Source organism: Meles meles, chromosome 20 (genome assembly GCF_922984935.1).
Source record: "Meles meles chromosome 20, mMelMel3.1 paternal haplotype, whole genome shotgun sequence".
Classification (NCBI taxonomy): domain Eukaryota; kingdom Metazoa; phylum Chordata; class Mammalia; order Carnivora; family Mustelidae; genus Meles; species Meles meles.
The window spans coordinates 36,313,812-36,332,460 of NC_060085.1; the positions used below are offsets into that span (position 1 = coordinate 36,313,812).

General features: G+C 38.5%; 1 protein-coding gene across 3 annotated transcripts in view; it reads left to right on the plus strand.

The window, feature by feature from the left end:
• TAFA1 (TAFA chemokine like family member 1) overlaps window positions 1-18,649 on the plus strand; it is a 521,479-nt gene that overhangs the window by 143,331 nt on the left and 359,499 nt on the right. The window lies entirely within an intron of this gene.

Below are 18,649 nucleotides of genomic sequence, written 5' to 3' on the forward strand. Positions count from 1 at the left end.
ACATTACCTTCGGTTTCCTTACTAACTAAAATAAGGCTCTTTGGTTTGAAAGCCATAAATTACAATCGTGAAAATTTGTGCGGGGCTTTTGGTTCACGGGAAGCCCGTGAGAGCTGGGCAGCTTTCACGTTGCCCCTCTCCACTGTGAGATCTAGTCTCCACACCTTAGACTTAACAAGTTCCAGAGATCAATCAATACCCTTCATTAAGAATCAGCTGAAACTAAAACCTGTGATGAGCCTTCCCCCACCCCCTTAACAAAATCTGCCCTGAAGAGCCCCATGAATATTGAAACCCCAGGCAAACGGCTTCTCTGGATATTTATTCTCCTGACAGCCTGAGAAGGACAGGAAATGGGCTTCAGATTTCAGCGAATCTTTACACTGGCATGTGTCCTCCTGAAGTTGCGGGGCAGCACTGCCAGCTCAGAAGTGCCTGCCGGCTTTACCGTGGGATGCAAGAGGCCGGCTTCCCAGCATTCCGTGGGAGTCCCTACTTTCTATTGCGAACCGTGCTGCCATTGAACTGTGACGTTCAGTAGGCTGGCGTGGTCGATTGTACATTCAACTTGTAACGTGTAACTTGTATAAATAGCTCATCAAGATGATACAAATTTATCTTTAGTGAATCTTGACAACATAGATACTAGATACATTGTGGCCATATTGATGCGAGTTGGAGATGGGTATGAGGAGGCTTATAAATCCAAAAGCCCTACTGAGGAGAGTTTTCAGGGTTAAGTTTGTTTACTCTTTCTTGCATTCAGTAGAAGATGAAGTCATTGGCTTGCATAAAGGGTCATGTTGTGTGAAAAATATAGCGTTTAACCCTGGAATCGTATTCTGAGGTGAGATGGCCTACATTTGAGAGGACACCCAGAATTCACAATCAAATTAAATTACTCTTTTTTCTTTTCCATTTGTGCACTCTTTTTTTTTCTTCTTCTCTCTCTCTCTCTCTCTCTTTTTGTGGTCAAGTAAGCACTTTCGATTTCATACAAATTTAAATAAATGCATACTAAAGCTTCATGTATGTATTTTGTATCAGGATAGGGCATTTGCATGTAGAGAGGTAAGGAGAGAATCCTGCAGTTGGAATGGGGAATGCCTGCATCTTTAGAATTCAGCCAAGCCAGATTGTGACTGAAGGAAGAAATCTGAATCACCTATTCATTCAAAAAGCAATTACAGAGTGCCTTCCATACTACAAGTATTGTTCAGTTTGCTAGGAAGAGATGAGAGAGATAAAATCTCTGGTCTCAAAAGAGCTCCCAGGCTTGTCTGGAGGAGGAAAGGGTTGGTAGACAGCATGGAAGTCACATGACTAAAAGGAACCTGAAGGAGGACTTAATAAAGGATGAGACAAGGTAGCTGGGGATGTTAGAAGAGCCCCTTGAGACTTGGTTTTTCTTTGAGACCTGTGGTTTTAGTCCTCTAGGGTAGAAGTCAGCCAGCAAAAGGCCTGTAAACCATATCTGGCCCACCACTTAGTTTTGTAAGTAAAGATTTATTGACACACAGCCACACTCACTTGCTTAAGTATTGCTTATGAGCAGCTGTTTTTACACTAGAACAGAAGAGCTGAGTAGTTGCAACAGAGGTCGGATAGCCTATAGGGCAGAAATTCTTTACTATTTTGATCTTTTCTAGAAAATGTTTATCAGTCACTGATCTGGAGGCAACAGATATCTCATACTACTTTTGATTGATAAAGTAGCTGAAGGAAGAGCTGTTAACTTCGGTTTGGTAACTTTAGTACCAAAGGTTCCCAACTCTTGTCTGCCTGTGTTTCTTAGTGAACTCGATCAGTCTATTCACATTAGGACTATCATTTTCCCCACCTGAATCAGTAAAAACTAAGTTTATTTTCTCTTTCCCCTATGGCTCAAAATTGTGGATGCTGTCAGTATTCTGACTATTAAATTACTTCATTCAAGTATTTCCTGGTCATTCTCTGAAAGTTCCATTAACCATGTATATACCCATCTGACATAGTAAAGTTCTGAAAACACTCAAGGAGGAATATTTTGAGCCCAGGCAAGAATCAAAAAAGGAAATATAATACACTCTTGCCTGAATGATTTTGTTATCTGGAAAGCCTAAAGTGTTTTATAGTGAGCTCTGTGTCCAGACTCAAAATGAGGAATGACAAAATTTTTAGATAAATTGGTTTGTAAAATATTTATGTGCACTTTAGTGGCACAGACAGGAGGTAATCTGTTTTGTATTGAATCAGCTTGGGACAGAAAAAAAAAAAGCACAATGTTAATGAGATTTTTAAAAGCCACTTTTAAATTCATGTTGGCAAAAGACAAATAGTCAAGACTTTTAATTTCTATAAACTTAACAGCTAGAGAACAAATAAAGCTTTATTAACTTAAATAAAAGTAACTTTTCTTTCAAGGGCATAGCCATTTATTTTTCTTTCTGTGTAATCTTCTGAAGGACTGCTCTCGTCTATGTATTGATCAGCCTCTTCCAGTGTGTTTCATTGGATTTTAACTAAGTACTTTGATTTGGGAGGGGAAAAAAAACATAGGATGACTGTAGGGTGATAGAGTGGGCTAACACTTGATGTGGGAGTTAACCAATAAGAATCCTCATACCAGTGATGCTATGGTCTTGATGTGCAACTTGGGTAGACAACATAACCATGTGGATTCACTTTTTTTAAAATTTAATTTTATTTTTTCAGTGTTCCAAGAGTCATTGTTTATGCACTACACCCAGTGCTCCATGTCATACGTGCCCTCCTTAATATCCACCACCAGGTTCTCCCAACCCCAAACCCCCCTCCAAAACCCTCAGTTCGTTTTTCAGAGTCCACAGCCTCTCATGATTCGTCTCCCCTTCCGATTTCCCCCAACTCATTTCTCCTCTCCTTCACCCAATGTCCTCTGTGTTATTCCTTATGATCACAAGTAAATGAAACCATATGATAATTGACTCTCTCTGCTTGACTTATTTCACACAGCATAATCTCCTCTAGTCCTGTCCATGTTGATACAAAAGTTGGGTATTCATCCTTTCTGACAGAAGCATAATACTCCATTGTATATATGGACCATATCTTCTTTATCCATTAGTCTGTTGAAGGGCATCTTGGTTCTTTCCACAGTTTGGCAACTGTGGCCATTGCTGCTATGAACATTGGGGTACAGATGGCCCTTCTGTTTACTACATCTGCATCTTTGGGGTAAATACCCAGTAGTGCAATTGCAGGGTTATAGGGAAGCTCTATTTTTAATTCCTTAAGGATGGATTCACTTTCTTAATGACTAAAGTAAAAATCGGTCACCAGTAATGTAAAACAGTTCTACCTCCATTTCTGTTGCTTTCATTATGGCAGACATCACTAGCTGATCCCTGTACCTTCTTTCTCAAATGAGTCTGTCTCAGATTTTCTCTCAACCCAGTATTCCGAATGCCTGGTTTCAAGAAATACGAGCTCCTAAATAAATTTAAACAATTTGCCAATTAACAAGTAGAGATTTCTGGGTTCTGGTGGTGTGTAGAACTGTAATGTTTTTCTTACGTATTTTCTGTAGTTTCACCTTCTGGTAATAAACCTACATTTTCAAGTTCTGCACATGTTAAGATATGGGTGGAATTTAGAAGACTGAGTAGTTCCTGGTGGTTCTTTGAGGGGACCGTAAAATTACAATGAAAGTTTTAACTTTGCCATATCCTAAAAAAAAAAAAAAATCTAGAAGATATGGGTGATAGAGCCATCATAGTTGTTAAAATATATTTAACATTGATCATGGCCAAAGTATGAGTCCGGAATGCAGTTCTGCTTAAACATTATATACTCTGCTTAAAACCCAGTGCATAACTGACAACCCTGTCTATTTTCAAAAGATGGTGGAGATAATGAAATTGAGCCCCTGGTATATCACTTGTGGTTTTGTTTTTATTATATAAGCCATATTTTGAGATAAATATTTTTGTTTGTATTACAGAAAAAAAAACTTTTTACTTGTAATCTTTATAGCTCTTGCTTTTCTCTGGTCCCAGTTTTTTGTAATGGGGAGTAGGTTGGTGTGGGGGCAGGAATCCCTTAGTACCATGCAATAGGAAACCATAAGCAGATATTGTCATATCAGAAGGTCCCCCTGGAATTCCCTGAACTCACTTCTATGACCCAGAGGTGAAAGGCACAGCCTCCATTTTTAAGGAATCAATAAAATTTGTCAAGTCATTGCAAAAGCTTGGACCGGGCTATGACTTCACTATCACATGAGCGTCACATGCTTCTCTTCACTGTTGCATGCTTTTCTACACTGGTAACCTAAATCGAAGAGCATATTTGTGAACTGAAGAGGGAAAATTCTCTTCGCCTGACATGGTTCTTCTCCATGGCTCTTGAGGTACATGCTTGCTAATTTTCTTGATCCCCACATTGTTCAGTGCCTACCTTGGAGGATGGCCAGGAGGGTTCTGTAACGGGTGTAAGATCCTAGCAGAATACCTGGCAGTACTATGTACCCAGTAAATGATGCCTGTTACTTCTGTTTGCGATTTTGTTTTTTCCATCTTTTTGTGTGCTTTAAATAGATCTACAATGAATATTAGATGAGTATTTCAATTCAGCTCAATTAGGATTTAATGGCTTCCTTTGGCCCCTGGATCTACAATTTTCTCTGCCCCGCCTTGACACCACTTACTAGTCAGGCTCTCTGACGCTGAGAAAGTTATGTAAGTTTCCTCTGATGTGAAATGGAGCCTGATATGAGGGTCTACTCCTAAAGTCATGGGGAAAATTGAATAACATGGTACAGGTCAAGTGTCTCAGCATAAAGTAAGTGCTCAGTTAGTATTAATACATACTCTCCCTTTCTTAGATGAGAATAAAGGTTGTTAGTTGTATTCCAGGGATCTATCAATTGTCATTGTAACCACTCTCACTACTGCTAAATAGTTTCTGCGTCCATGCTTGCTTCCTTTTGATGGCTTTCCTGATAATTCCACCATAGTAACCCTCTACTCACAACCTCTTTTGTATAAATTCTTTTTCACCTATTTTATAAATAGCTTTTCATTCCTATTTGCTGCATATGTTTTAATGAGGCTACAAAATATCACTATTCATTTAAAATAGGAAACAGACCTTACACTTAAGTTCTGTTCAACTTCTAGAGCCTTGCATGGAAATGCCCTCCAAGAAAATATATTTTATTTAATTAATACCTCAGGGCCCTTCTGCAAACACATAGCCATAAAATCAAAACCACTCAGTCAGAGGAAGAGAGCAGTGGTTCTCAACAACTGTATTCTTAAGAACCTTCTGTGGTGCTTCATGTCAATGCAAATTCTCATCATTCATCCTGATTAACTGGGCTTGCTGTGACATCTGGTAACTTTAGGTTTAACAGTTACCCTAGAATTGCCCCCTGTAATCCAGTAGCCATTAGTCACACACGTGGTTTGGGTTAGTCTGTTCAGGTTGCTATGCCAGGATATCAGAAACTGAGTTGGTGAAAATAACAAATATTTATTTCTTAGCGTTCTGGAGGCTGAAAGTCTGAAATCAGAGCACAAGCATGGTCGGGTGAGGGCCTTCTTCTGGGTCACAGACTTCTTGTGGCTTCATCTAACAGGACAGGGCTAGGGAATGTCTCTGGGGTCCTTTTTATAGGGTCTAATCCCACTTCCTGGGGCACCACCCTCACGCCTTCAGTGCCACCCAAAGTCCCCACCTCCTAGTAACATCGTATTTGGGGATTAGGATTTCGCCATAGGAATTTGGGAGGAACGTGAACTTGCAGACTATAGGTTACTTAAATATTTAAATTCATTTAAATGAAATAAAAACTACAGTTCTTCACATTAGACAAATCTCAAGCGTTGAATAGCCACATGTGGCTAGTGACTACTATATTTTCGTCACAATACAGAGTTTCTGAAAAAGTTCTGCCCAGTACTATTTTGATGAACAAAATCCTTCCCTTACACTTTAAGAAATGTAGGAATAAACGTAGAGCCCTGAAAATTTTGTGCTTGGTGACTTCAACTTGAAAAGTTATAATTATTTATGTCATAATAATATTGGTCATCATAGCAGCCACAAAAGCAGGAAAACTGCTGCTGCCATTGTCTTGGGAACATTTTTGGTGCTCTCTATCAGATGCATTACACACATTATTTCCTTCAAATCTTAAAGTTCATATGAGTTGGTGTTATTATTCCTGTTTCATAGGAACTGAAGGTGAAGTAACTTGCAGAAAGCCACTCAACTAGTAAAGAGCCAGCTTGAAGGCTGGGTCGATTCTAAGGCCATATCTATGTGTACTTCATCAGCTGGTTCTACCTATATGTAGGCATTATACTGGTTTTAATGCCTGAAATTGATGTGGTCCTTTATGTTAATCATTCTAGAAAAGTATGCTAAAAGCTGAGTCAATCTGATGATCCTTAAACTGAGGCTTAAATTTTTTATTTCATTGGCCTCCCCCAACCTGGGTCAAGGATCTTGTTTCTGCATTTCCATAGTCATCGCTGCTTACTTATATCAGTCTTGCATAATTCACTCTGGGCTGAAATCACTTGCTGTGTTGACTGTACTTCCCTTGTAAATGTTGACGTTCTGGAGGGGGGAAGCTGGATCTTGATCCTCAGGGTATCGTACCTGGTGTAGAGTGAATGCTTAATACATTTCTGATAGATGAGCTAATTAAAGAGACTTAATTCTTGCCAATAAACTGGGAGATGCACTAGAAGGATGGGAATGACCATGTAAGCACTGTCTAAATCTGCCAGGGACTGTACTAAAGAAAATCCTTCTGGAACAAGTTAGGCATAAAGAGATGCATCCAATCTGAAGTTTCATAGCTCAAATTCTTAGGTCTATAAACTGGAGAATCCCTTTTAAATCTCCTGACCTTATCTCCCAATCTTCCAAGTAGGCAAAAATCTCCTTTCTGCTGACCACTGGTGAAATGTTTCAGCTGGGTTGCTGAACGTTCTTCTTTTTTATTTTTTAACAGATATGCTAATCTCAGGAATGATGCATTTCTGCTCTAGCATCATTAAATTAGTATCCCATTGCCTTTCTGCAATTTACTGCTGAGTCAGCACTTCCAGTGCAATCTCTCTTTTCCGGAGTTTCTAATTTGGTCATAAAAATTCACTTGGAGTAGAAACTTGTCATGGGAAGTCCTGCTTCTGAATGGCATTTTTTTTTTAAACACAATCTTAAAATACAATGTTTGATGTATGTGAACTATTGTAGAGTTTACAGATATTCAAGTGGAATTCTGCAAAGGGCCTTTGAGGCATTGTAACTTAAGTTGTTACTCGGAATGTTGACACTTCATCATGCAAGTGTCATCCAGCAAGTTTTGAATAGATCCCTTTGTCCTGTCTTGAATGATTGCCCTGTGTATATCATGTAGAATATTTCCAATTCTTATAAACCCAACAAATTCTTGTTGCAGCACTTCTTTTTCATGACATTCTCTTTCCCCTTTCCGTTAATTTTTGTCTCAGTTTTTTCACCCCACGATCTCATCTACCACATTTATTGTTTCTGTAGTGTGTGTATGAGAGTGTGTGTGGTGTAAGAAGTATCTATATGGGGAAATTAGTATCTAGTACTTAATGGTCAGCTCTCAAATGTTACCATAGACTTAACCACCTTGTGGATTGTCTGTAATTCTCTTTTGATTCTATAATTGTCTTCTATAACTCTATAATTCTCTTCTGATTCTATAATTCCAGCCATCTGAAATACAACAGATTGACTCCTCTCCCCTACTCCAATGCACAATTAATGATTGTAAAGGCCTCTGTAGATTCTCTAAGGTGTATATTTTTGGGAATGTATTTTGTTCGCCAAACTCCATATAATATCTTTAAAGTCAGCTATTTAAATACTGATCTACCTATGTCCCTATTTTGAAGTACATGGATCCTTTCCTTTCATACTGTAAATAAGCAAAGAGTAGTTTGTTTTTACATGTTTTCCATGAATTCTTCATACACTTGTTCATAATGGACAGAGAAAAGGATCAAGTTCAGGCCACAATGTGGTGACCTAAAAGAGAATTTGAACATAGATGAGATCCCAGAAGTCTCTGCTATTCTGTACAGGGAGAGCCATCAGCTGTTGGAATTGTAGAAGCTCACCTTCTACCCGATGAGTGATTCTGAATCGACCAACACTGCTAACAGTGGAAAATATTGGTAAATTTGCAGCACCCTCTCTGGCATAAAGAGGGAAGCCCCAACATCCTTTCTGCTATTAGCAAAACTGCCTAATCAGCAGCAGTGAGACTCACACACAGATCCTGTCCCTTCCATGTCTGTCTATAGTCCTATGTTTAGAAAAAGTAGTTTTTTATTGTAATACCTTGATCTTATGCTGTCTCCGAATAAATAATTGTACAAGTTGGCCAACTAGCTTTTGAATATAAAGTGCATGGATTTGGCTAAAACAATATGCTTAGATAGTTTTATTTATTCAGGAGCACCTGCTCTATGTCAGGTACATGGCTCTTTCTTATAGATGCAAAAGATAAAGAAGATGCATCCTCTACTCTCAAATTACTTACAGTCTATTATGCAAAATAGATTCCTGACTGGCATCCTAGAGTACATTTTAGTATTAAAACAAGGTCTATATATTCAGTGAATATTCATTAAGTGTATTCTATGTGCTGAGCACTAATCTAGGCTACGGGAATAGACTGATGAAATAAACAGACAAGATCCTGCCCTCCTGTCTCCCAGGAAGGAGAGGACAGACCAGTAATCATGCCTTGAGGGCAAGTGGCTTTGTTTTGCTCAATGCCATATCCCCAATACCTAGTACAGTGCCTAGTGCATAGTATGTACTCAGTAAATATTTGGGAACTTGAATAAAAATAATCATGATTAAGATGAGGCTACAGGTGTCACTTGGCTTGGCAAAGTGATCACAAAGGATATAGGAGGGACAAGCTTATTTGTCTGCAGCAGCAAGAGAAGTCCAGCCTGCCCTCAAGTTGTTTGTAGGAGGTGGGAGATTGGAGAGAAGGAAAGCAGCAATGCCAGATGGAGGAGGGAAAAGCCCAAGGAAAGGCAGGTGAGAGAGACCATAATGCATTCCAGATCCTGAAATTCAGTGTGACCCAAGCTCAGAGACGAGGCAAGTGGATTGGAACTTGACTGTGACCCGGACAAGGTCGTGGCAGCTACAGATTTTTCAGCAGAGTAAATCTTGAACCTACCTGCATTTCAGAGTTCCTCCTCTCCTGAGCCACCTCTCGCACCATCATTGGGAGTATTTTTTTTTTCCTTCCTGTTAGTACATTTTGTCCCTCACCTGTCAGCCAATCAGATGGCTTATCATTCCTTTTAGGTTTTGTCAGAACAGTCCTTTGTAACAGAGTTAGATCCTCTGTCTCTTTATTTAGATAGTAACTAAACAACTTGGCATCTCGAGACCGCTAGCAAGGAAGAGCCACGGCTCTGGAGATGCATTGCCTAGTGGGTGAGAGACGAGCAGCACAATCCGTAACATAAAGAAAGCCAGCAGAATCTGACTTCCCACATTAAAAATTAACAATGTGCAGTATACAGCAAAGCCTGCCACACTCCTCCCTTGTGAAGCTCGAAATGGGAGAAAGCACACTCCCCGGAGGATGAGAAGGGAACATTTTTATACAGAGGTGCCAATTTAATCATCAGAGGAAAGTTCTGTGTATCAAAGGGAGGGCAGAACTCTCAGGAAGAGGCTGGAGGTTTAATTGCCCATTTGTGAGTCCTGAAATCCCGTTATAGGCTTGTATAAAGGCCAAGGGAAGTACATCCGCCACGAAGCCTTACGCAGAGTAGACATGCAGTAAATATCTTCTGAATGATAAATAAGATCAAGGATGTAAACCAGCCACCTCTGGCAGATGCCTCAGCAGTAAGAGTATTCTTAATATCCTTTGCAGAGACTTAACGGTTTATAAAGGCTTTCATTACTGCTGTTAGTTTTGTCTTCAGCACGTTGCAGCACAAGACAACGCACTTCCCCATGATTCACACTGGGTCCTAGGAATGTCAAGGGAACCATTCAAGGTCATCAAGGGTGAACCATTCAAGGTCACATGGCTAGTTAGTGCTGTGGTTGGGAATTGAACTCAGGTTTACTGAATCAAAATGTAGGATGCCCTAAAAGCCTAAGTCCCATATAGTAATGCTCTCCTTCTCAAGGTGTGGTCTTAGATGACTGCTTCAAAATCACCTCCTAGGAGTTAAAATGCAAGCTTGAGGGCCTCACCCAATGAATCTCTCTTGAAGTAGGGTCCCAGGAATCTGTGTTTTTCACAACAGTGCTTCTAAATTCTTTGTCACACAAGATTTTGAGAACCACTGCACCAAAGAATGCCTTATATAGGCTGGGATACTTAATGAAAGTTCCAGAAGTCTAAATGTCTCCCCAGATAAAGCTTAAAAACAAAGGAAAATCCATGTAAGAACAGCAATGTCAAAGTTGGAGGTAGCCTAAAGGTCACTTGCAATGTCACTGGTCAGTGAACAGAATCCTCTATTTGTTACCTAGTTTTTGACTGCAAATTTTTGAATTTTAGGGGAAATTGATGACTATTAGAATTTTTTTTGTTTATTGGTCATAATAAACTTCTTTTCATTTTTCCCCCAGTTTTATTTTTTTTTTTAAATACAAAATAAAATAGGATTGATTTGTTGAGTTCAACAGAAATCACTACACCTTGTTTTAGGTTCTATTCCTCCCAGCCTGGTTGCATTTACTCTAACTATAACTTCTTTAATCTCAAAATTCTATGAATAAGTGTGTGTCTAAGAATAGCTATAGCATTGCTAGAACAATCATTGACAAGTTTCAGAATGTTCAGGCGGATAATGTTGTCAACCACATTTCATTCTCCGCGTATTTTTTTTTTTTAAGGATTTATTTGTTAGAGAAAGAGAGAGCGAGAATGCACACAGGTGCTAACAGGGGAAAGACTAGAGGAAGAGGGAGAGAGAGAGAATCCCCAAGCAGAGCCAGTGCTAAGTGTGGAACCCAGTGAAGGGCTCAATTCCAGGACACTGAGATCATGACCTGAGTCAAAAATCAAGAGTTGGCAACTCGGTCCAATAAGCCACCCAGTGCCCCTCTGTTGTATATTTATATATTGGCCAAGTCTCAAAGCAAGTAGTTAAAAACTATACAACTTTCCATTTCAGAAAGACCTAGAATTTATTTTTTAATTTATTAAAAAATGTTTATTTTTTTTATTTTAATTCCAGTGTAGTTAACATACAGTGTTACATTAGTTTCGAGTGTATGATACAGTGATTCAAAACTTGCATACAACACCTGCTGCTTATCCCAAGTGCACCTTTAACCCTCTTTATCTGTTTAACCCATCCTGCACCTACCTCCCCTTTGGTAACCATAATGGTATGGTTTTACCACAGTTTGATCTCTGTAGTTAAGTTTGTTTCTCAGTTTATTTTTCTTTATTATTTCATGGATCGTTTGTTTTTTCTCTTAAATTCCACTTATTATGAAAGCATATAGTATTTATCCATCTCTGACTGACTCGCATTGCTTAGCGTTATACTCTGTAGTCCCCTCTGTGTCTTACAAATGGCAGGATTTCATTCTTTATGGCTGAATAATATTCCATTGCATATATATATATATATATATATATATATATATATATATCTCACATCTTCTTTATCTTCTTTATCTGTTCCTCTATCTATGGATGCTTGGGCTGCTTCCTTATCTTGCATACTGTAAATAATGCAACTACAAGTATAGGTGTGCATGCATCCCTTTAAGGAAGTGTTTGCATATTATTTGGATAAATAACCAGTAGTACACCTGGTGGGTTGTAGGCTAGTTTTATTTTTAACTTTTTGAGAAATCTCAGTACTATTTTCCACAATAGCTGTACCAGTTTATATTCCTATCAACAGTGCATGAGGGCTCCGTTTTCTCCACATCTTCACCCGCAGTTGTTGTTTCTTGTGTTTTTTATTTTAGTTGTTCTGACAGGTGTACAGTGCTAGCTCATAATTTTGACTTGCATTTCCCTGATGATAGGTGATGTTGAGCATCTTTTTATGTGTCTGTTAGCCATTTGAATTCTCCAGAGAAATGTCTGTTCATGTCTTCCGACCATTTTTTAAATTGGATTATTTGATTTTTGGCTATTGAGATGTATAAGGTTTTTATATATTTTGGATACTATCCCTTTATTGGATATGTCCTTTGCAAATATCTCTTCCCATTCTTTTTTTTTTAAGATTTTTTATTTTTTTAGTTTATTTATTTGACAGAGAGAGAGATCACAAGTAGGCAGAGAGGCAGGCAGAGAGGCAGGCAGAGAGAGAGGAGGAAGCAGGCTCCCTGCCTAGCAGAGAGCCCGATGTGGGGCTCGATCCCAGGACCCTGAGATCATGACCTGAGCCAAAGGCAGCGGCTTAATCCACTGAGCCACCCAGGCACCCCTATCTCTTCCCATTCTATGGGTTGCCTTTTAGTTGTGTTGATTGTATCTGTCAGTGTGCCGAGGCTTTTTATTTTGATGTAGTCCCAAATATTTATTTTTAGTTTATTTCCTTTGCCTTAGGAGACCTAGCTAGAAACAACTTGCTATGGCCAATGTCGGAGAAATTACTACCTGTGCTCTCTTTTAGGAGTTTTATGGTTTCAGGTCTCACATTTAGGTCTTCAATCCATCTTGAGTTTATTTTTGGGTATGGCGAAAGTGGTTAACTTTCATTCTTTTGCATGTAGCTCTCCAGTTTTCTCAACACCATTTGTGAAGAAACTGTCTTTATCTCATTGCATAGTCTTTCCTCCTTTGTTGAAGGTTAATTGACCGTATAATGCTGGGTTTAATTCCGGATTTTCTATTCTGTTCCATTTATCTATGTTTCTATTGTACTGTTTTGATTACTATGGCTTTGTAGTATAACGTGAAGTCTGGAATTGTGATGCTTCCAGCTTTGCTTTGCTTTTTCAAAGTGCTTTGGCTATTTGGAGTCTTTTGTGGCTCCATACACATTTTAGGATTGTTTGTTCTAGGTCTGTGAAAAATGCTGTTGGTATTTTGATAGGGATTGCATTGACTCTGTCGATTGCTTTGAGTAGCAAAGCAAATTTTAACAATATTTCTTACAATCCATGAGCATGAAATGTCTTTCTGTTTCTTTGTGTCATATTCAATTTCTTTCATTAGTGTTTTATAGTCTTACACTTCTTTGGTCAGGTTTATTTCTATTTTGGTTTATCTTACTATTTTGGGTGCAATTGTAATGGGATTATTTTCTTAATTTCGCTTTGTGCTGTTTCATCATTAGTGTATAGAAACGCAATAGGTTTCTGCACATTGATATTTGTATCCTATAAATTTACTAAATTTATCACTTTTAGTAGTTTTTTTCATAGAGTATTTCAGATTTTCCATATATAGTATCATGTTGTCTGCAACTGGTGTAAGTTTTAATTTTTCCTCAACAATTTGAATGCCTTTTATTTGTTTTTGCTGTCTGATTGCTGTGCCTAGGACTTCTAGTGCTGTGTTGAATAAAACTGGTGAGAGTAAACATCCTTGTCTTGTTCCTGAGCTTAAGGGCCAAACTTAGTTTTTCCCCCATTGAATATGATGTCTGCTATGGGTTTTTCAATATGACCTTTATTATGCTGAGGTATGTTCCCTCTAAACCTACTTTGTTGAGAGATTTTTATCATAAGTGGGTGTTGTACTTTGCAAATTTTTTTTCTGCATCTATTGAAATGATCATACGGATTTTATCCTTTCTCTTATTGAAGTGATATATCACATTGATTTGTGAATATTGAACCACCTTTGTATTGCAGGAATAAATCCCACTTGATAGTGGTGAATGATTTTTTTAATGTATTGTTGGAGTTGGGTTGCTAGTATTTTGTTGAGGACTTTTGCATCTATCTTCATCAGAGGTTTTGTCTGTAGTTCTCTTTTTGTGGTGTTTTTTCTGGTTTTGGTATCAAGATAATGCTGGCCTCATAGAATGAATTTGGAAGTTTTTCTTCCTTTTCTATTTTTTGGAATAGTTTGAGAAGAATAGGTACTAAGTCTTTTTTAAATGTTTGCTAGAGGGCGCCTGGGAGGCTCAGTGGGTTAAGCCTCTGCCTTCAGCTCAGGTCATGATCTCAGGGTCCTGGGATCGACGCCCACATCAGGCTGTCTGCTCAGTGGAGAGCCTGCTTCCGCACCCCCCCCCCCCAACACCTGCCTCTCTGCCTACTTGTGACCTCTCTTTGTCAAATAAATAAATAAAATCTTAAAAAAAAAAAAATGTTTGGTAGAATTTGCCTGTGAAGCCGCCTGGTCCTGCGCTTTTGTTTGTTGGGAGTTTTTTGATTACTGATTGACTTTCCTTGCTAGCTATCAGTCTATTCAGTTATTTTGATAGGTTATAAATGCTATCTGACTAATCTCTATTCCAGTATAGGAATTACATACAGAAGACACTGGTTTTCCTTCAAATCCTGGTGGCAGATTATAATAATGGTCAATAAATTCTGGTGTCAAGGGTTTAGCAAATAATTATTTATGACATTTGATGTTATTTGGCGACCATGAGGTTGGAAGTCTTTTTAGAAAACCTCAGTTCAAGGAATCCAAATCTGCTTCTGACCTAAGCAATTCAAATAAGCATATTTCCCTTAATATCAGAGAAGAAATATATTGGGACTAATGAATGGACAATTATGTTCTAATTTCTCAGTCACAACCAAGAGTCCCTGTCAAACCAGATCCCTTATTAGGGACGTTGGATATAATCTCTACTTTTTATTAATTCCCAGAGTATATAATCTTTCATTTAAAAGCTATCACTTACAGTAGTATTGTTACTAGAATGTCTATCTTTTCCCCTATAAATAGACTTATACTTCTTTAAGGGAAGGGTCATATTTGTTAATATTTTATATCTTATACGGGGTCTTAAGTAAAATAGATACTGTAACAGTGGGCCTCTATCTGTTCTCAAATGACTCATGTCTCCAAGTATTTGTGCTCAAACAACCCTTGGCCAGTTTGGAGTGGAACTGAGGCCTCTGAATAAACCCAACACAGAGCTACTAGTTCTGTAATTGAATCACCTTGGAAAGAGTCTTTTAGACCCAGTCAGTAGCTGATTGCAACATAATGGAATCCAAGCTGGAATCACCCAACCAGGCAGTTCCAATTTTCTTTACCACAGAAACCACATGACAATTTCTGCTTGATCATCTGTTTAATAGATAGGATTTTTGTGACTAATACATAATAATCATTGCTTTAAGACAATAACTTTTGGGTAATTTGTTACTAAACAATAGAAAATATATACAAAATTTTATCGCCAAAGGCAAGAGCATGACATGAAAGATTCAAATTATTGGATGTAGGCCAAATGTCATAATGATCATACTGTATATCTCATTCTGTTGGTTATATGAAGATCTTAAGAGAGAAATTAGTTTTTAGCTAGATTTTAGAAGAATCGATTGTGGGGGGGTGAGGTAGAGAAAAATAATTCATACTTGTGGTAAATTCTCAAAAAAGAGTGAAGTCTTGCTGCCTTCAGTGGTTGGTCAGAAGGTTTGATATCCTGGTAATGAGAAAGAATGTTAGTTGCAGAAAAATCAAATTTTGAAGGTTAAGAAAGACCTGTCAGGGAGCCCTTCTAAAATGGTGGAATAAGGACCTCTAAAAATCCATTTCTCCATAAAAGTAATATCAATGGAAAAAAATGCTCTAAATCAACTTCCATAGAAATTTGGGTATAAATGAAAAGCTTTTAACAATTCCAGTAGCCCTTACTCAAAGAAAGCAGCTGAATATTAGTGAGAAAAGCAAGCTTTGTGACATCTTAAATTGCTTTATTCCCATTTCCCTGTCCCAGAGATGTAGTAGCTATGGAAACCAATAACCTCACAACCATGTATTTGTGAAACCCAACAGTCTGTCAGGCACTGGATGGGGCAAAACAATGTGGGTTCCTTTAATAACCCCATTCCCAGAGTATTTTCACTGTTTTTCTTGTCCAGTAGCTCCTTCAAAAAACCGGTCCTCATGGCTTTCTTTTGCATAGTCTAATGCAGATTTGTCTGTGAAAACAGCTTTATCCCTAGAGCATTTGTCAAAACAATCAGCTGCAGTCATTTAATCCTGAGGCAGGGATGTAAGTGACTGACCAAAAAGCTTACAAGGAAGAACTGAGAAATGAGATGTCCATCTTAAATGCCCTCACACATTTAAAATGCTCCAACAAAGTCCCAGACGATAACACACGTGTTCAGGGCTGTACTAGTGTCAGAAATAAACTGAGAAGGTTGAAACTCTGTTTACTCTCTGGCTCATAATGAGACTCAGCACAGAGCAAGAGGGGAAAGCTAATTCTGAGTTATAAAATGTCAAAACACCAGAAGATACGCACAGATATTCGGCAAAAGACTGGGTGAGTTACTGATTCACGTTACTTAAGGAAATGTCCATCCAGTCACTAGCTGACAATTCACTTAATCAAGCAGAGATGTGAATGGCTACGTGCACACACACAAAATTCAGACTTTACATCACTCATCCAGGAAATTCATTAATCCATCACTAATAACAGTAGCAAATGGTATGAAGCTGTGATAGGCAGAATGCCCCCTCCCCAAAGATGTAGATGTTGTCATCCTCAGGAGGTGTGAAATCTGTTATGTTATCTGGCAAGGAGTTAAATTAGCCAACAGCTGGCTTTGAAGAGATTGTCTTGGATTATCCAGATGGTCCCAATTCAAAGGTTCTTTGAATGTGGTGGAGGAAGGAAGAAGGGTTACTCTAAGAGGGATAAAATGTGGAAAAGCTTCGAAGAGCTACTAAAGACTTTGAAGAGGCAATAGGGCTGTGAGTGAAAGAATGCAGGCAGTGTCTAGTGGCTGAAAAAAAAAAAAAGAAGGAAAACAGATTCTATCACAGAGCCTCCAGAAAGAATGTAGTCCTGCCAGCACCTTGGTTTTTGCTTACTGAGACCTATTTTGGACTTATGACCTGCAAAGCTGGAAGATAATAAATTTGTGTAGTTTTAAACCACTAAATTTGTGGTAATTTGTTTCAGTAGCAATAGGAAAGTAATATGGGGTCAGGAAGGACATGATTTGCAGTTGCCAGATTATATATTTAAAATGACAAGTTATAAAGAAGAGGAATGTATAACCTATACTCTGGAAGAGAGCCCATCAGTAGAAACTACCTCAGAGGAAACACAAATGTTGGACTTAGTAGGCAAAGACTGTAAATAAGATTTAATAGCACTTAATGAACTAAAGCAAAAGTATTTTATAAAAATTATGTCTAAGGAATTACAAGTATGAGAAAAATGTTTCACTGAATTGTCAAACACATTGTGAAAGGAAAAAAAATAGAAAATCTCCAGTTGAAGGGTATAAAAAGTGAAATTAAAAATTCACTAGAGAGGGGTGCCTGTGCAGCTCAGTCAGTTAAGTGTCTGACTCTTGATTTAGGCTCAGGTCATGAACTCAGGGTTGTTAGAGCCCCTTGTTGGGCTCCATGCCAGGTGTGGAGTTTGCTTAAGATTCTCTCTCTCCTTCTGCCCCTCACCCCACCCTCTTGAAAAAGAAAAATTCACTAGAGGGAATCAACATAACTGGTCTGGCAGAAGAAAGAACAAACAGGGGTGCCTGGGTGGTTCAGTGGGTTATGGCTCAGGTCATGATCTCGGGGTCCTGGGATCGAGCCCCGCATTGGGTTCTCTGCTCAGCGGGGAGCCTGCTTCCCCCTCTCTCTGCCTACTTGTGATCTCTCTCTCTCTGTCAAATAAATAAATAAATAAAATCTTAAAAAAAAAAACAAACGAACGAACGAAAGTCGAATGTAGGCCAATCTAAATAATCCAGTCCAAACACTTCAGAAAAGAATGAAGAAAAATGAACAGAGCCTCAGTCTGTAGGAACCCCATTATGTGAACAAATATACAGATAAATTAGTCAAGTAAAAGGAGGAAAAGAAAAAAAAAATTTGAAAAGCTAATGACCTAAATATTTTTATCCCAGGGCCCCGAGATCATGACCTGAGCTAAAGGCAGAGGCTTTAACCCACTGAGCCACCTGGGCGCCCCTATTAATTTTAAATTTGATTTAAAAAAAAATCAGTATGTTAAAGAACTTCAATGAGTTCCAAGGAGGATAAACTCAGACACATAGCTACACATATAGTCAAATTATCAACAGACAAGGAATAAATCTTGAAAGCAACAGCAACAACAACCACAAAAAACAACTCATCATCTACACGCCTCCTTAAAATGATTAATATCCCTTCTCAGAAATCATGAAGCCTAGGGTTGCCTGTGTAGCTCATTTGGTTGAGAATCTGACCTTTGATTTTGGCTCAGGTCATAGTCCTAGGGATGTGAGATCAAGACCCTCATCGGGCTCCATACTCACTGGGGAATCTGTTTAGATTCTCTCATTCCCTCTACCCCTCCCCACTCCACCCCCACAAAATAAAGAAAAAAGAAATCATGAAGCCTAGAAAGTAGTAGGATGATGTATTCAAAGGAAGAAATAGATAATTCAATAATTACAGACTTGAATCTTCACTAACACCTTATTTATGGATAGAACAATAAGGAAATGGAAAATTAAAATATGCTATAAACTG